The 13,845-nt window shown below is 35.6% G+C and overlaps 1 protein-coding gene across 1 annotated transcript in view; it reads right to left on the bottom strand.

Annotated features, from left to right (window-relative positions):
- The window catches only part of LOC129746288 (discoidin domain-containing receptor 2), a 903,668-nt gene that overhangs the window by 300,506 nt on the left and 589,317 nt on the right, over positions 1 to 13,845 (bottom strand). The gene's annotated exons all lie outside the window — the stretch shown is intronic.

Here is a 13,845-nt window from a genome sequence, read left to right as displayed (position 1 = left end):
CCCTTCCTACAGTATTATTAACTTCTTTTCTAAACTTGAATCTATCCTATCAAAATCAAAGCAGGGCTCGTCTTGTGTGATAGTTGGTGATATAAACATTCCGATTAATAATCTCATCAATCCAAATACTGTCGACTATACAGATCTGTTAAAATCTTACAATTTTTGTGTAACAAATACGAATGTTACGAGACCTATAAGCAGCAACATATTAGACCATGTCTTATGCTCCGGAGCAGTTCAGTCAAGGATCATAAATGAAACTGTTCTGACAGATATCAGCGATCATTGTTGCATAATTTCGTCGATAGGATTACGGAAAAGCGTATGTCACCAGGAACTTGAAAAAGTTGTCGTCAAAAATATTTTTCTTTGTGAGAAATTCGAAGCAAACTTAAGCGATCTCGAACAATACACACCACATGAACGTTTGATCAAGGTAATTGATTTGTATAAAAATCTGAAGGAGGAATGTTCATTCACTTATAAAATCAAAGCAAAGGTAAAAGGATTCTGTCCCTGGATTACGTTAGATCTTTGGCAGTGGATGAAAATGAAAGATAAAATTCTAAGTAAATATAAGAGAAATCCAAATAGCCTTTACCTAAGAGACCTTTTGAAGCACACTTCCAAAAATCTTCAAATCCTGAAAGAAACGTCTAAAAGAGAATACTATAGGAACCTGTTAACAAATGCTAGCTCGAAAAACATGTGGAAATGCCTCAATTCACTTGTGGGATCGAAAAAAGAGAGCCAAGAAATCAAGTTAAATGTAAAAGGAAAACTTATCGAGGATCAAGAATTGGTTGCCAACGAACTCAACGATTTTTTCAGTGAAATAGGGCCCCAGCTTGCTGCTACGATTAATAGTCGAGGAGACCCCAATAGATTTGGTACACTTACGCCTCAACGAAGCTCAATATTTCTTCGACCTGCAAGTTTCCAGGAAGTTATCTTGCTTATCAAAGACCTTGACTCTAATAAAAGTGTGGGTGATGACGGAATTCCAACCCATTTTATCAAGCAACACTTCAATTTTTTCTCGCACTTAATAAAAGACGTATTTAACGAGAGCCTTTCAACTGGAAAGTTTCCAGATTGCCTTAAAATTGCCAGAGTTGTCCCTGTTCATAAACAAGGGTCAAAAACAGATTCCAACAACTACCGTCCAATCTCAATTTTGCCAGTCCTGAGTAAACTCTTCGAGAAAATGTTAGTCTCACGAATAACAGATTATTTCCAACAAAATAATATTATCTACGAACACCAATATGGATTCCGCTCAGGCTCAAGCACCACCACAGCAACTTGCGATTTATTTTCTGAAATTTATCACGCACTAGAGAAGAAAAAGCGAAATGGCCTTCTCTTTCTAGACCTCAAAAAGGCGTTTGACACTATTGACCATACTATTCTTCTAAAGAAATTAGCGATCTATGGAATTCGTGGACAAGCGTACGATCTCATCAAAAGCTTTCTGTCAAACAGAAACCAGTATGTAATGTTGAACGGATTTAAAAGTCATCTTCGCCCCCTTAAAGTAGGAGTGCCTCAAGGAAGTAACTTGGGCCCCTTGTTGTTCCTCATCTACGTCAATGACTTGCCTAACTTGCAGCTCCACGGAAAACCACGATTATTTGCTGATGACACCTGCTTGTTGTATACCGAAACAAATCTCAACGATATGATCCAGCACAAAGCTGAAGATATAAAACTCCTCCAGGAATACTTCAGTGAAAACATGTTGTCTCTGAACTTATGCAAAACGAAGCACATGGTTTTGAATCCATTTCGGACCGCTGAAACTGAACAATGTGAGCTTTTTGTTGAATCAGTTAAAATCGAACGAGTGGCGAATTTCACGTATCTTGGATTAACAATCGACTCAGCTTTAAAATGGACACACCATATTAAAACACTCAAAAATGAAGTTGCCGCAGCGTGTGGGCTGTACTGGAAAATAAATAGCTTCGTACCCCAAAAGCAACTTTCCATTATGTATCAGGCGTTTGTTCAATCCAAATTACAGTACCTGATTTTCATCTGGGGAGCCGCATCCAAAACGAGTATCAAACCCTTACAGATAGCTCAAAACCGCTGTTTAAAGGCCGTATACAAGCGACCTAGGCTGTATCCAACTAGGAGCCTTTACCACGAAGCAGAAAAGTCTACTCTACCACTGAATGCATTGAGAGAACTACAATCTGCATCTATCATCCACAATCACCTACATAACCCGTTTGCACATCATAATCTGCAATATGATCGTCCAGACCACAGATATTCTTTGAGACATCAAAGTAGCCTGTACGTACAACAGCCCACTTCAGAATTTTCCAAGAAAGCTTTTACCTACTATGGTAAAGTCTGTTATAATCGACTGCCGGCAAATATACGATCTGAAAGAAACCTCGCCAAATTCAAAGTGCTCATTAAGAGGCACATTAGATCTAATTTAGAAACGTACATCCAATGATCTAAGCCAACAGTCCGGTTTCCGGTAACCTAACAGACTGCGTTCTCTTAAAAGAGGGTCTCCTCACTGAGAACGCGCGCAATACCTGATTCCTCATCACGCTTTGTCACTAATGCATGTGTGTATACTGTATACACATTTTTTTTTTCTCGCCACCAGCCGCCACCGCCCTCCATCACCGCCCTCCACCACCGCCCACCGCCACGAAACATCGCCTCCATCCACCGTCACCGCATCGCCCAATAATAAAGTGCATAATATCAATCTGTCGTTATGAAAACTAGAATTGTGAAACCAAATGTTGTAAAAAATCATTGAAAAAAAAATCTTATAATAAAGTGATGAGGAGGTTTTATGCCTTTGGGAGAAGTGGCCTGAAAGTAGCTACACTCCCAGGGGCTTTTCCCTGCTCAAAAAAAAAAAAAAAAAAAAAAAAAAAAAAAAAAAAAAATATTCAATATAAACCTAACTTGTACCCCAGAAAAGACATTCGATGATTAACAAAATATTTCCCAAGTAACCAAAAGGCACACCACGACTCAAACAGTATAATCTTATGTCCACATTTCGCTGAGTAAAAGATAGTCGAGAGAATTGAAAACATTTTCTCGCTTGGACATATTTCCGAACTCGTAACGAAATTTAAATTTCCATAATAAGATGTTCAGGAGCATTTATGCGTTTTATGTGCCTTCATCAAATTGGAAGTCTATGTGATTTTAAATGAACCATTATTTAGCTTCCTAGTTTCATATGGTATCATTTTGGAATTTTGATGCACCTTGGGTGATGTGCTTTCTAATGAACTTTTTACGAACTATCTGGTTATTCGAAGGGCTAATATAGAACTTCTACGTGAGTTGGATTGAATTGGGTCAAAAATATTCGTAAATTATGTTTAAATTATTCCCATACGTATCAAAAGGTTTTTCTAGTTTTTATTGGCATGAAAGATGTCGTTTTTTTTTTTTAAATAAAAGGACATTAATTTACTGTACTGTTGCTGACAATTAGGACAACATCTTTGAGAATAAATTGAGAAGAATATTTAAGTGCATTGAAAAATATTTTCGCAAATTTTTGCCTATTCAAAGTTCAGTTTCTTTACTTTCAACAGGTTTTTCAAATCCTATAAAATACTTTTTTATGGGGTTCAAATGGTGAATCAAAAAAAATTTTTTGAACAATTTTTTTTATTTGAAACGATTGAAATGTTTAAGATGAATTTTTTTTAATAACAACTTTTTAATAAATTACAATCGTCAAATACGACTCAAATAGACTGAACTCTATAAGTCTCAATCTTAAAATTCCAAATTTTTAGATTCGTCGTCTTTATTTTCTCTTCAGGTGTACAGTAAATTTATATGCAACAGTAGAAGACTCAGTTCCAGAAGCATTGTTACTAGCGGCTAGCCTCGAGAGAAAGTTCTTGAAACTGAAATCTAATGAATTAATGTATTCATCAAATCCTACTTGGCTCAGAAATTTCTCAGCTTTGCAATTAAGGAAAGGTCCGTAAAAAACAACTAAAAGGTTTACATCTGTCCAGATTTTTTCCGCGATTTTTTGAAGAGCTGAAATATTTTGTTTCCCCTAACCAGGGTTGCCAAAATGTTTTTTTGTTTTCAAAAATCAGGGACTGGTGAAATAAAAATCAGGATACGTCAAAGTAACGAAGATTTTGCTCAAAGTGATAACCTTTGTGTTTTAGGTCGTCGATCCACATTTTCACTTTAGCAATGGTATCTAATGTAGTTCCTTACAACCCATTTTTCATCAGATTCGCAAAAATCAGGCAAAATCATGCTTATCTCAAAAAATCAGGGAAATCCAATGGCTTATCAGGTTGTCAGGCTGAGCCTCGAAAAATCACGCAAATCCTGAAAAATCAGGCTCATTGGCATCTCTGCTTCGTACAATTTGTAATTCATACAAATTTTCAAAATGCTCAAGAGATCGTGAGAAGCGGTCAGCTATCTTTGCGACACATTTTCACTAAGGATTAGTCAGCAGATGCGTTCATCAAGGCGTTTCTGAAGGCGATGTATTCTTAATTTGGGAAATGAGAAGAAGTTTCAGATCCTCCGGTAGAAACGTTCCGGAACATTTCGATGCTACAGCAAAAGAAATCTGCTGGTGCGCTCACTAAACCAAAACACTTTGTTTTGGTTCTGTTCTCCTTTGGTCAATTTGCAATCGAATAGTGATAGATTAATGACAGTTGATGTTGGTGAACATGGTACAAATCAAGGAGTGTAAAGCTTCAGGTGTGTTCTTATACCAATGCACAGTGGTCCAAAAGTGCTAAAATTAGAACTTTTTTCGTAGCGCTTTAAACATGCTTCATAACTTGAAAGCATCAAAAGTTAGTGAAAGTCCACTTTAAAAAAATTGAAAATTCTAACTTTCTTATTTCAATAGATAGAGCTTTGATTTATACTACAAAGTTGTAGAATACGTGAAAATATGAAACTTTGTTGAATACATCAAAACTCTATTTCTTTTCAGAGCAGAGTTATAAAGGATTTATTTTGAAAGTTATTGTAAAGTTAGTTTTTAAACTTAACTATAGTTAGATGAGGATTTACATGAATAAGATGTTCTGAACATTTGTTGGGGCATTTAAATCACACGTTTTGCACAAACACGCAAAACACATCAAACGTATGCTGTTTGTGTTCAAATATAAGCGCGTGGAGACAAATGACAACAACACCAATTTGTTGCACTTAGTTCAAGCTTTAATGTGGTTCATTAGTTTTGAAAATTCACTTGCACGTTTTTGCAATAAACGCTCGTGAAGTTGAGTAAAAATAAAACTTAAAGTTGCAATAAGTTGGCAAAGAAACGTCGTAGAAGGTTGAAATTTTGTGTAAAACGTGTGATTTAAATGCCCCAACAAATGTTCAGAACTTCTTATTCATGTAAATCCTCATCTAACTATAGTTAAGTTTAAAAAACTAACTTTTAAATAACTTTCAAAATAAAACCATTATAACTCTGCTCTGAAAAGAGATAGAGTTTTGATGTATTCAACAAAGTTTCATATTTTCATTTTATACAACTTTGTAGTATAAATTAAAGCTCTATCTATTGAAATAAGAAAGTAAGAATTTCCTATTTTTTTATAGTGGACTTTGACTAACTTTTGATGCTTTCAAGTTATGAAGCATGTTTGAAGAAGCAAATGTTCTGAAGACACTTAAGAGAAAATATGAAAGACAGAGGCGCTACGAAAAAAGTTCCACTTTTGCCCTTTTGGACCACAGTGCAATGCACGGAATCGTCCATCTTGTGACAGGCAATCGGCACCCCCCACCAATGAGAAACTTTTGGTACCCCTTGCCTACTTTTCCTCAATATGCATCCACCCGTAGCTGGAGGCATTCTGGTACAAATGTTCACATCATCACACTGCGGACAAATACAACTCAAACTGTGGTTAGCAGTTACACAGCAGTGTTGGCAGGGAACAATGAGTGGTTACATCGGAATATTTATTGAGAAATGAGTGCTTTCCGATAATAGAATGAAAGTGTACAATCCATTTTGTCATTTCTGATTCAGTTAAAAGTGTTTAAAAGGTTTAATTATCATCAAGTGGAAGTTTCGGGCTTATCGCATTCGGGACGAAGGCCTTTTCACGACATTCGAACTCATAGTACTGTACTCTTAGATAACTTTTATATCTTTTGATTTTCATCAAAGCCATTTCTCAATACATTTTGCCTTACATTTGCGGATTCTATTGGTATAAGAATGTTATTTTTCGAGCAATAGTAAACTCACAATGAATGATTATTCTGACAAAGGCACAAAAATTCCATTGCACACACGGTGTGCAATCGGTCTCGAACGGGTTAAAGAATTTTGGGTTCCAAGGCTTATTGCAAAATTGTCTGAATTCCAAAGAGACATATTCCAATAGAACTTTTAAACGAAGAAGCATGTCATGCACCAATCCTGAATTTTTCAAGCTTCGTTCAAATCATCATTGGAACGAATAATGCAAATTGAAATAACTTGGATGAGCTATCCAAATAATATAACCAATCAAAGTAGAAATAAAAACCTAATATAAAACAAAACCCGAAACACCATGGTGTTTTGTTTTCCCTTCTTCTTCTATTTTCACTAGGAATTTCTCAGTAGGCCGTTTGGTCGTGCAACAAAGTCGTAAAAATATTAACACATATTTAATGAGCCAACCGAGAGAGCTTGTTGGGCGGAAAATTCATGGCCTGCTATGATATTTACCGTCGACAAGTTTTGTCCTCCGTTTTTTTCTCGCTTTCCACTTTCTTTCCGGTGCATCCGAAGAGGCAGAAACTTGGTGTGTTTGTATCAAACAATATGAGTTGGTGTTGTTGTTCTTCTTTTTTTCTATTTAAATCCAGCCTGGACTCGCAGCTAGGTGGAACTGCAAAAGATGCGCTCCCTTCCAACTTGTTTTAATCTTTCAGTTTTTATGTTGCCGCCTCTTTTTCTGTTTTACACTTGGGAAAAGAGCTGAGGTTTTCCGACGGCAGATCTGCCGACATCATTTTCTGCCAGCGAGCCGACTAACCTACATAATATCCGAGTTATTTCTGAATTTTTTTCCTCTTCAAATTGGACAGAAATTAAAGTTTGTTTAAGGTCGTAAATTTCCGATTTAATCAAGTCTGTTGGGAGCGGAAAAGTTGGAATTAAATATGCCTCTATTTAGTTTCGGAAGGGGGCTCGGCCAGCCAAGCAATCGTTGCAACCATTTAAGTGGACCATTAAGTGGCGGGAAATATGGATGTTTATGGTAAACACTGTCTTATGGGGAAATTTAATTTCCCGTTTGATGCTTCTTTGATCTAGTAATGATGTTCATTTGGATACTTAATAGTTTTGCATTTGATGATCTAAATACCAATCATGAGGTAAGCCACTAGAATTTAAAAAGAAAATCAACTCGAGGCTCAATAACTTTGATTTATTTTTTAAATCCCACCACTGTTTTGAACATTTCCGATAATCGGAATTAAAATATCATAACCATCGAGCTGAAGCTCTCAATCCAATCCAATTGCATCACAGTTGGCCATAATGTGGCATTCCGCATTCGGCGAATCCTCGCAAATGGAGAATTAAAATTCAAAGCCATCTTCGGCCAATCATTATCGCTCAATTTCAGAACAGTCATCGTTGAAGTTTTGATTTGGTTTTTTCGCCCCTTCCAGCACAACGCATTTGCAATCAAATGAAGCTATTTTCTTCTTCCCCTTTTTTCGTTCCCGCTAGGTTCAACTTTATCAATAATACTGCCCCAAAATGGCCCCTCGTTGAGAGTAGCTCGCGTTGTCAGTTTTTCCAAATGGCATCCTCAAATGGCGGTGGTAGTAAAAAGCAGAAAACGAAAACCATTTCTCGATTCCGGTTTCATTCGCAGGAAAAGTTTCTGCAATTATGGAAAACCGGACAGCGAAATAAAAGTGAATTCGCGGATGCAAAATGGCTTTCGAAAATATGGCTGCTGAGCTGAAAATGGGCCGAATCGCTTAAAAATGTCTTTATTTTCGCGTTTTTTTTTAAATTCCAGTTATTCAGGGTCGATTTCGAATGAATATTTTATTTTAATCATATGAGAAATAAAGGTATCTATAGCTTCTAAAAACTCAGTAATAATTCAAAATTAAAAACAAAGATTTTGTCCAACTCAAATGACACTCTGAATTATATGAAGCACCCTTATAAAGTTTGTTGTTATTATTTGTGGTTTTTCAAATTTTTAGTTTTAGTTTAGTTTTACTTTTATTTATTTTTCGGCATCAAAGACTGAACGTTACTGTAACTGTAACTGTAACTGTAACTGTAACTGTAACTGTAACAGTAACAGTAACTGTTACTGTTACTGTTACTGTTACTGTTACTGTTACTGTTACTGTTACTGTTACTGTTACTGTTACTGTTACTGTTACTGTTACTGTTGCTGTTACTGTTACTGTTACTGTTACTGTTACTGTTACTGTTACTGTTACTGTTACTGTTACTGTTACTGTTACTGTTACTGTTACTGTTACTGTTACTGTTACTGTTACTGTTACTGTTACTGTTACTGTTACTGTTACTGTTACTGTTACTGTTACTGTTACTGTTACTGTTACTGTTACTGTTACTGTTACTGTTACTGTTACTGTTACTGTTACTGTTACTGTTACTGTTACTGTTACTGTTACTGTTACTGTTACTGTTACTGTTACTGTTACTGTTACTGTTACTGTTACTGTTACTGTTACTGTTACTGTTACTGTTACTGTTACTGTTACTGTTACTGTTACTGTTACTGTTACTGTTACTGTAACTAAAACTGTTACTGAATTGAAGATTTTTAAGACTGTTGCTGCTGATTGTTTGTTTTGATTTGACCTTCCTAATCAAAACAAACAATCAGCAGCACCGGTCTTAAAAATCTGCGCTTCCTAAGCCAAATCAAAACAAACAATCAGCAGCAGCAGCATTAAAAATCCGTGCAGTCAATTCGCCTTTTTTTTAGCAGCAGCAGCCTGAAAAATCTTTGCTTCCTAAACCATTTCATCTTTTTCCTCCGAAAGGCCTTATCAAAAACAACCAATCAACAGTAACAGTCTTAAGGGGGGGTAGGGTCTAACGGGTATAAAAAAAACACCATTTTCACGATTTTTTCCTAGAGCTATCGTTCAAACAAATGTATTCAAATTTTTTGCATTATACAAAGCATTGTTAAAAGAACATTTAGTAATTTTTTCGTAGAAAAATATTGAAAAATGAGCCGGTGACGGAGCATTTTCGAGGATGCCGTTTAGAAAACAGGATTTGCGGTGGACACTGTATCTCAGCACAGAATCATCTGAAGTCAAAAAATCAGAGCAAAATATTTTTAATAGATGTTTTTCTGGACCCCAACGTTTTTACTTAACTAAAAAATATTTTTATGAAATTTTTGTGGCTGTTTGAAGTAAAAACTACGATTTTTCACTTAAAAATCCGCCATTTTTCACCTGTAAAATCTCCCCAAAGTAAAAAAAAATCAAAAAAGAAAAACGTTGGGGTCTGGTATTTTATATGTAGAAAATATGTTCCAAATTTGAAAAGAATCGGATAAGACGTTTTCAAATGACGATGTCCACGGACTTTAAAAATGTGCTTTCGAGAAAAACGCGTTTGAAGTTTCTGCTCTTGCTTTCTTGCAGTATTAGATAGGAGGAGATAAAGGCCTATAACTTCTACAGTTTTGCTTCAATTGACTTGAAAATTTGACACAACATTCTTGAAATGTTTTACAATAAGAAAATAAAAAAATAAAAAAATCGATTTTTTGAAAGTGTTAGACCCTACCCCCCCCTTAAAAATCTGCGCTTCCTAAGCCAATTCGTCTTTTCCGGGGCCGAATCAGAAACGATTTTTTCGTAGCAGCCGTCTTAAAAATCTGCGCTCCCTTTGCCAATCCGACTGTCTACCGAAGGCCAAATAAGTTTTTTTTTTCTAGTAGCAGCAGCCTCTAAAATCTGCGCTCCCTATGCCAATCAATCTTTCCACCGAAGGCTGAATAAGAAATTTTTTTTTCATAGCAGCAGACTGTTAAATCTGCGCTGCCTGTGTCAATTCTTCTTTCTACCGGAGGCCGAATCAGGAACAAATTTTTCATAGCAGCAGCCTTGATAATCTGCGCTCTCTGTGCTTATTCTACTGACTGCTACGTTGTCGTCATTTTACGATTCTTACGAATCTTAAATTGAAGATTGACTCAGACACGTCTGTCGCTCACAAAAATAGATCAATTACTGACTTTGTTTTGTATGTTTTGTGTCTAGTGTTGCCAAAATAACAAACTTTGTCAAATAGGTTTATCCTATTTTATTTACCTTTAGTGTTGACGAATACAATTATGGATAAATTTTATGTTTATTAAATTTAATTTATTTTCTGCATATCCTTCATCTCATTTCTACACCTGGTAGTGGTGCAGCCAACTGTCGACCTAAAACTAGCTAACAAAATGAAAGAAAAATTTACAGCAAAGTTAAAACCAGCCACCCAGAATGCGAAATCAAATTGCATTCCGCGGTCGACACGCAATGACAATTTGATATAGTTATTTTATTTCCCTTTCTAGAGTATTTTTCCCCAAGCCAATTGTGAGGATCAATGGAGGAAGAATGTTATTTAACTTTACGAGCAGGGTTGCCAGTGTTTTTGTACCAAAAAGCAACATTTTCTTAGCTTGCCTTCATTGCAAAAGGGAATCAATGTTTGAAGTTTTAAAAAGGTTGTTGTCAACCTTCTAAGTTTAAAGAATAGGTTTGATTGATTTTTGTTTTTTTAAATCATTTGAAAGCCCTGGATTTCAAGAGTTTCACACTCACACTACAAATGGGTGATACCATAACGGAAGTTGAGGCTTTTTCAGTTTGTCGCTGTCCTGGGTGCTCAAAGTTAGAACCTGTCGTCGTCGTAGGGTTTTTCCAGAGCTAAATATGCGGGTGGCAACCATTTTGAAAGCCCAAAGGGGTGGGTGAGAGCCTCGTTTGTTACGGAATTTGACACTTTTTATTATGATTTCAACCGTTAGGTTCCCGAAAACGAATGAAACTGGCTGGGATTTAATGGCCAATGAAATGGACCGGGGCGGGGAGTCGAGTCAGTCGTGCCCCGATTAAAGGGTACAACTGTTCAACGGCTTTCGGTGGAACAAATTGAGTTTGCAATTTAAATGCTGTAGCGTGTCTAGACTTTGGGTGATTTGTGACCCGAGTACCCCGAGCTAATGAATTTGACAGGTAATGAAAAACGTTGTTATGAATAATTGGTAAACAAGTTTCTTCTGGTGCCTTTGGAGGCATACGCTGGGCTAATTGGATAAGTATTTCTAAACAGTCTTTGAGAATTTTTGTTTTATTTTTGATGCCTTGAGCAGATTTTGGAAAAGTTTTGAAAAGAGTTCTATAGAGGTGTTGTAGCAGCTTATGCTGAGTGTTTAATTATTAAAGTCAAATTTTGAAAAGAGTTTTATAGAGGTTTTGTAGCAGGTTTTAATGATTAAAGTCAAGTTTTGGAAGAAGTCTGTAAGAGATTTTGTAGCAGCTTATGTTGAGTGTATTGATGATAAAGGTCAAGTTTTGAAAAGAGTTTGATAAAGGTTTTGTCGCAGCTTTTGCTGAGTGTTATGATGATTTAAGTCAAATTTTGATAAAGGTTTTATACAGGTTTTTAGCAGCTTCTGTTGAGTGTTTCAGAGATTAAAGTCAAGTTTTAAAAGAGTTTTATAGAGATTTTGTAACAAATTATGCTGAGTGTTTTGATGATTAAAGTGAAGTTTTGAAGCAGCTTGTAGCAGCTGGCGTTTTAAAGATTAATATCAAACTTTGAGGAAGATTTTATAGAGGTTTTGTGGCAGCTTATTCTGAGTATTTTAATGATTAAAGTCAAGTTTTGAAAAGAGTTTTACAGAGGTTTTGTAACAGCTTATGCTGAGTGTTTTGAAAATTTAAGTCAAGTTTTGAAAAAGGTTTTATAGAGGTTTTGTAGCAGCTTATGCTGAGTGTTTTGATGATTAAAGCCAAGTTTTGAAAAGAGTTTTATTGAGGTTTTGTAGCAGCTTATGCTGAGTGTTTTGTTGATTGAATGATTAAAGTCAAGATTTGAAAACAGTTTTATATAAATTTTGTAGCAGCTTATGTTGAGGGTTTCAATGAATAAAGTCAAGTTTTGAAAAATGTTTATAGAGGTTTTGTAACAGCTTATACTGAGTTTATTATAATTAAAGCCAAGTTTTAAAAGGGTTTTATAGAGGTTTTTTAGCAGCTTATGCTGAGGGTTTTAATAATTAAAGACTATTTATGAAAAGAGTTTCATAGAGGTTTTGTAACAGCTTATGGTGAGTGTTTAAATGATTATAATCAAGTTTTAAAAAGAGTTTTATAGAGGTTTTGTAGCAGCTTATGTTGAGTGTTTCAATGATTAAAGTCAAGTTTTAAAAAGAGTTTTATAAAGGTTTTATAACAGTTTATTCTGAGTTTTATAAAGGTTTCGTAACAGCTTATGCAGAGTGTTTTAAAAATTAAAGACAATTTTAAAAAGAGTTTTATACAGGTTTTTTAACAGTTTGTGCTGAGTTTTAAATGATAAAACTCAGATTTTGAAAAGAGTTTCATAGAGGTTTTGTAACAGCTTATGGTGAGTGTTTTGATGATAAAATTCAAGTATCGAAAAGAATTTTAAAGAGGTTTTGTAGCAGCTTATGCTCAGTGTTTTGTTGATTTAAGATAAGTTTTAATAAAGGTTTTATAGAGGTTTTGTAGCAGCTTAAGCTGAGGGTTTTAATGATTAAAGTCAAGTTTTGAAAATAGTTTTATATAAATTTTGTAGCAGCTTACGTTGAGTGCTTTAATGATTAAAGCCAAGTTTTGATAAGAGTTTTATAGAGGTTTTGTAGCAGCTTATACTAAGTGTTTTGATCATTTTTCTGGTACACTATAATATAATTAACATTTGAAATCAAAATTTCTTATAAATCACCTATCAAATCTCTAGTTTTTGCTTGGGATAATACTTCGAAAAACCAGTTTTGTTTCAAAAAATGTTCTTATTCATGTGAAGTAATTATGGGCGTCAAGAGATAAAAATTATCCGTGTGTGGCATCGCTCAATCTGCATAATAATGAATTATGCAAAATTATCATAAACAAAAACATTCGGCAGGAAATAGCATCAAAAATTAGCGGAACAACAACCGACTCGAAAGCCTTCAAACTTATCGCCTTCTCCAGATGAAAGCAGTTCTTATAAAACTAATCATCTCCTTAATGAACCAGATAAAGAGCCGAACGTGAGATAGCAGCCTGTTGACATTATCGTTGATTAGCGAACGAGACGATGATGGCATAGGCTGGAAGCTTCATTCTAGAGTAGGAAAGCAAAAATGGGAAGATGAATGAATGACCCAGATTATGACGCCGCCGACAAGAGGGAAAAAGAAGAAAGAAACTGCAAATAGACGCAAATCTGGGCTAATTTGCGCACCAAACCAAACCAAATCTGCTAAACATTTCCGTTTGATGGACTCTCTGGCAAGATGGACAGACTCCCCACGACGATGATGGCGAGGAACTTGCAAATATGTAGTCTGCTCGGGGTAATCAATTTTTCTAGAATGGGTGTCTGTGGACTTGGGAAGAGTGCCGGGAAAGTCAAATAAATCACGCACCATTTCGAGAGGATATAAATCAATCAATCTTTTCGCTGGCTGAGCGATTTGTGTGCGGGCGGTAAAAACACTCCTAGGAATATGGATCTAATATTTGTCTCATCGCTTCGACTGTCGCTTGGCTTGGGTTTGAGATGATCTTATTATTAGCACC

The sequence above is a fragment of the Uranotaenia lowii genome, chromosome 2 (genome assembly GCF_029784155.1).
Source record: "Uranotaenia lowii strain MFRU-FL chromosome 2, ASM2978415v1, whole genome shotgun sequence".
NCBI classification, from domain to species: domain Eukaryota; kingdom Metazoa; phylum Arthropoda; class Insecta; order Diptera; family Culicidae; genus Uranotaenia; species Uranotaenia lowii.
This window is presented reverse-complemented; position numbering and strand designations above follow the sequence as displayed.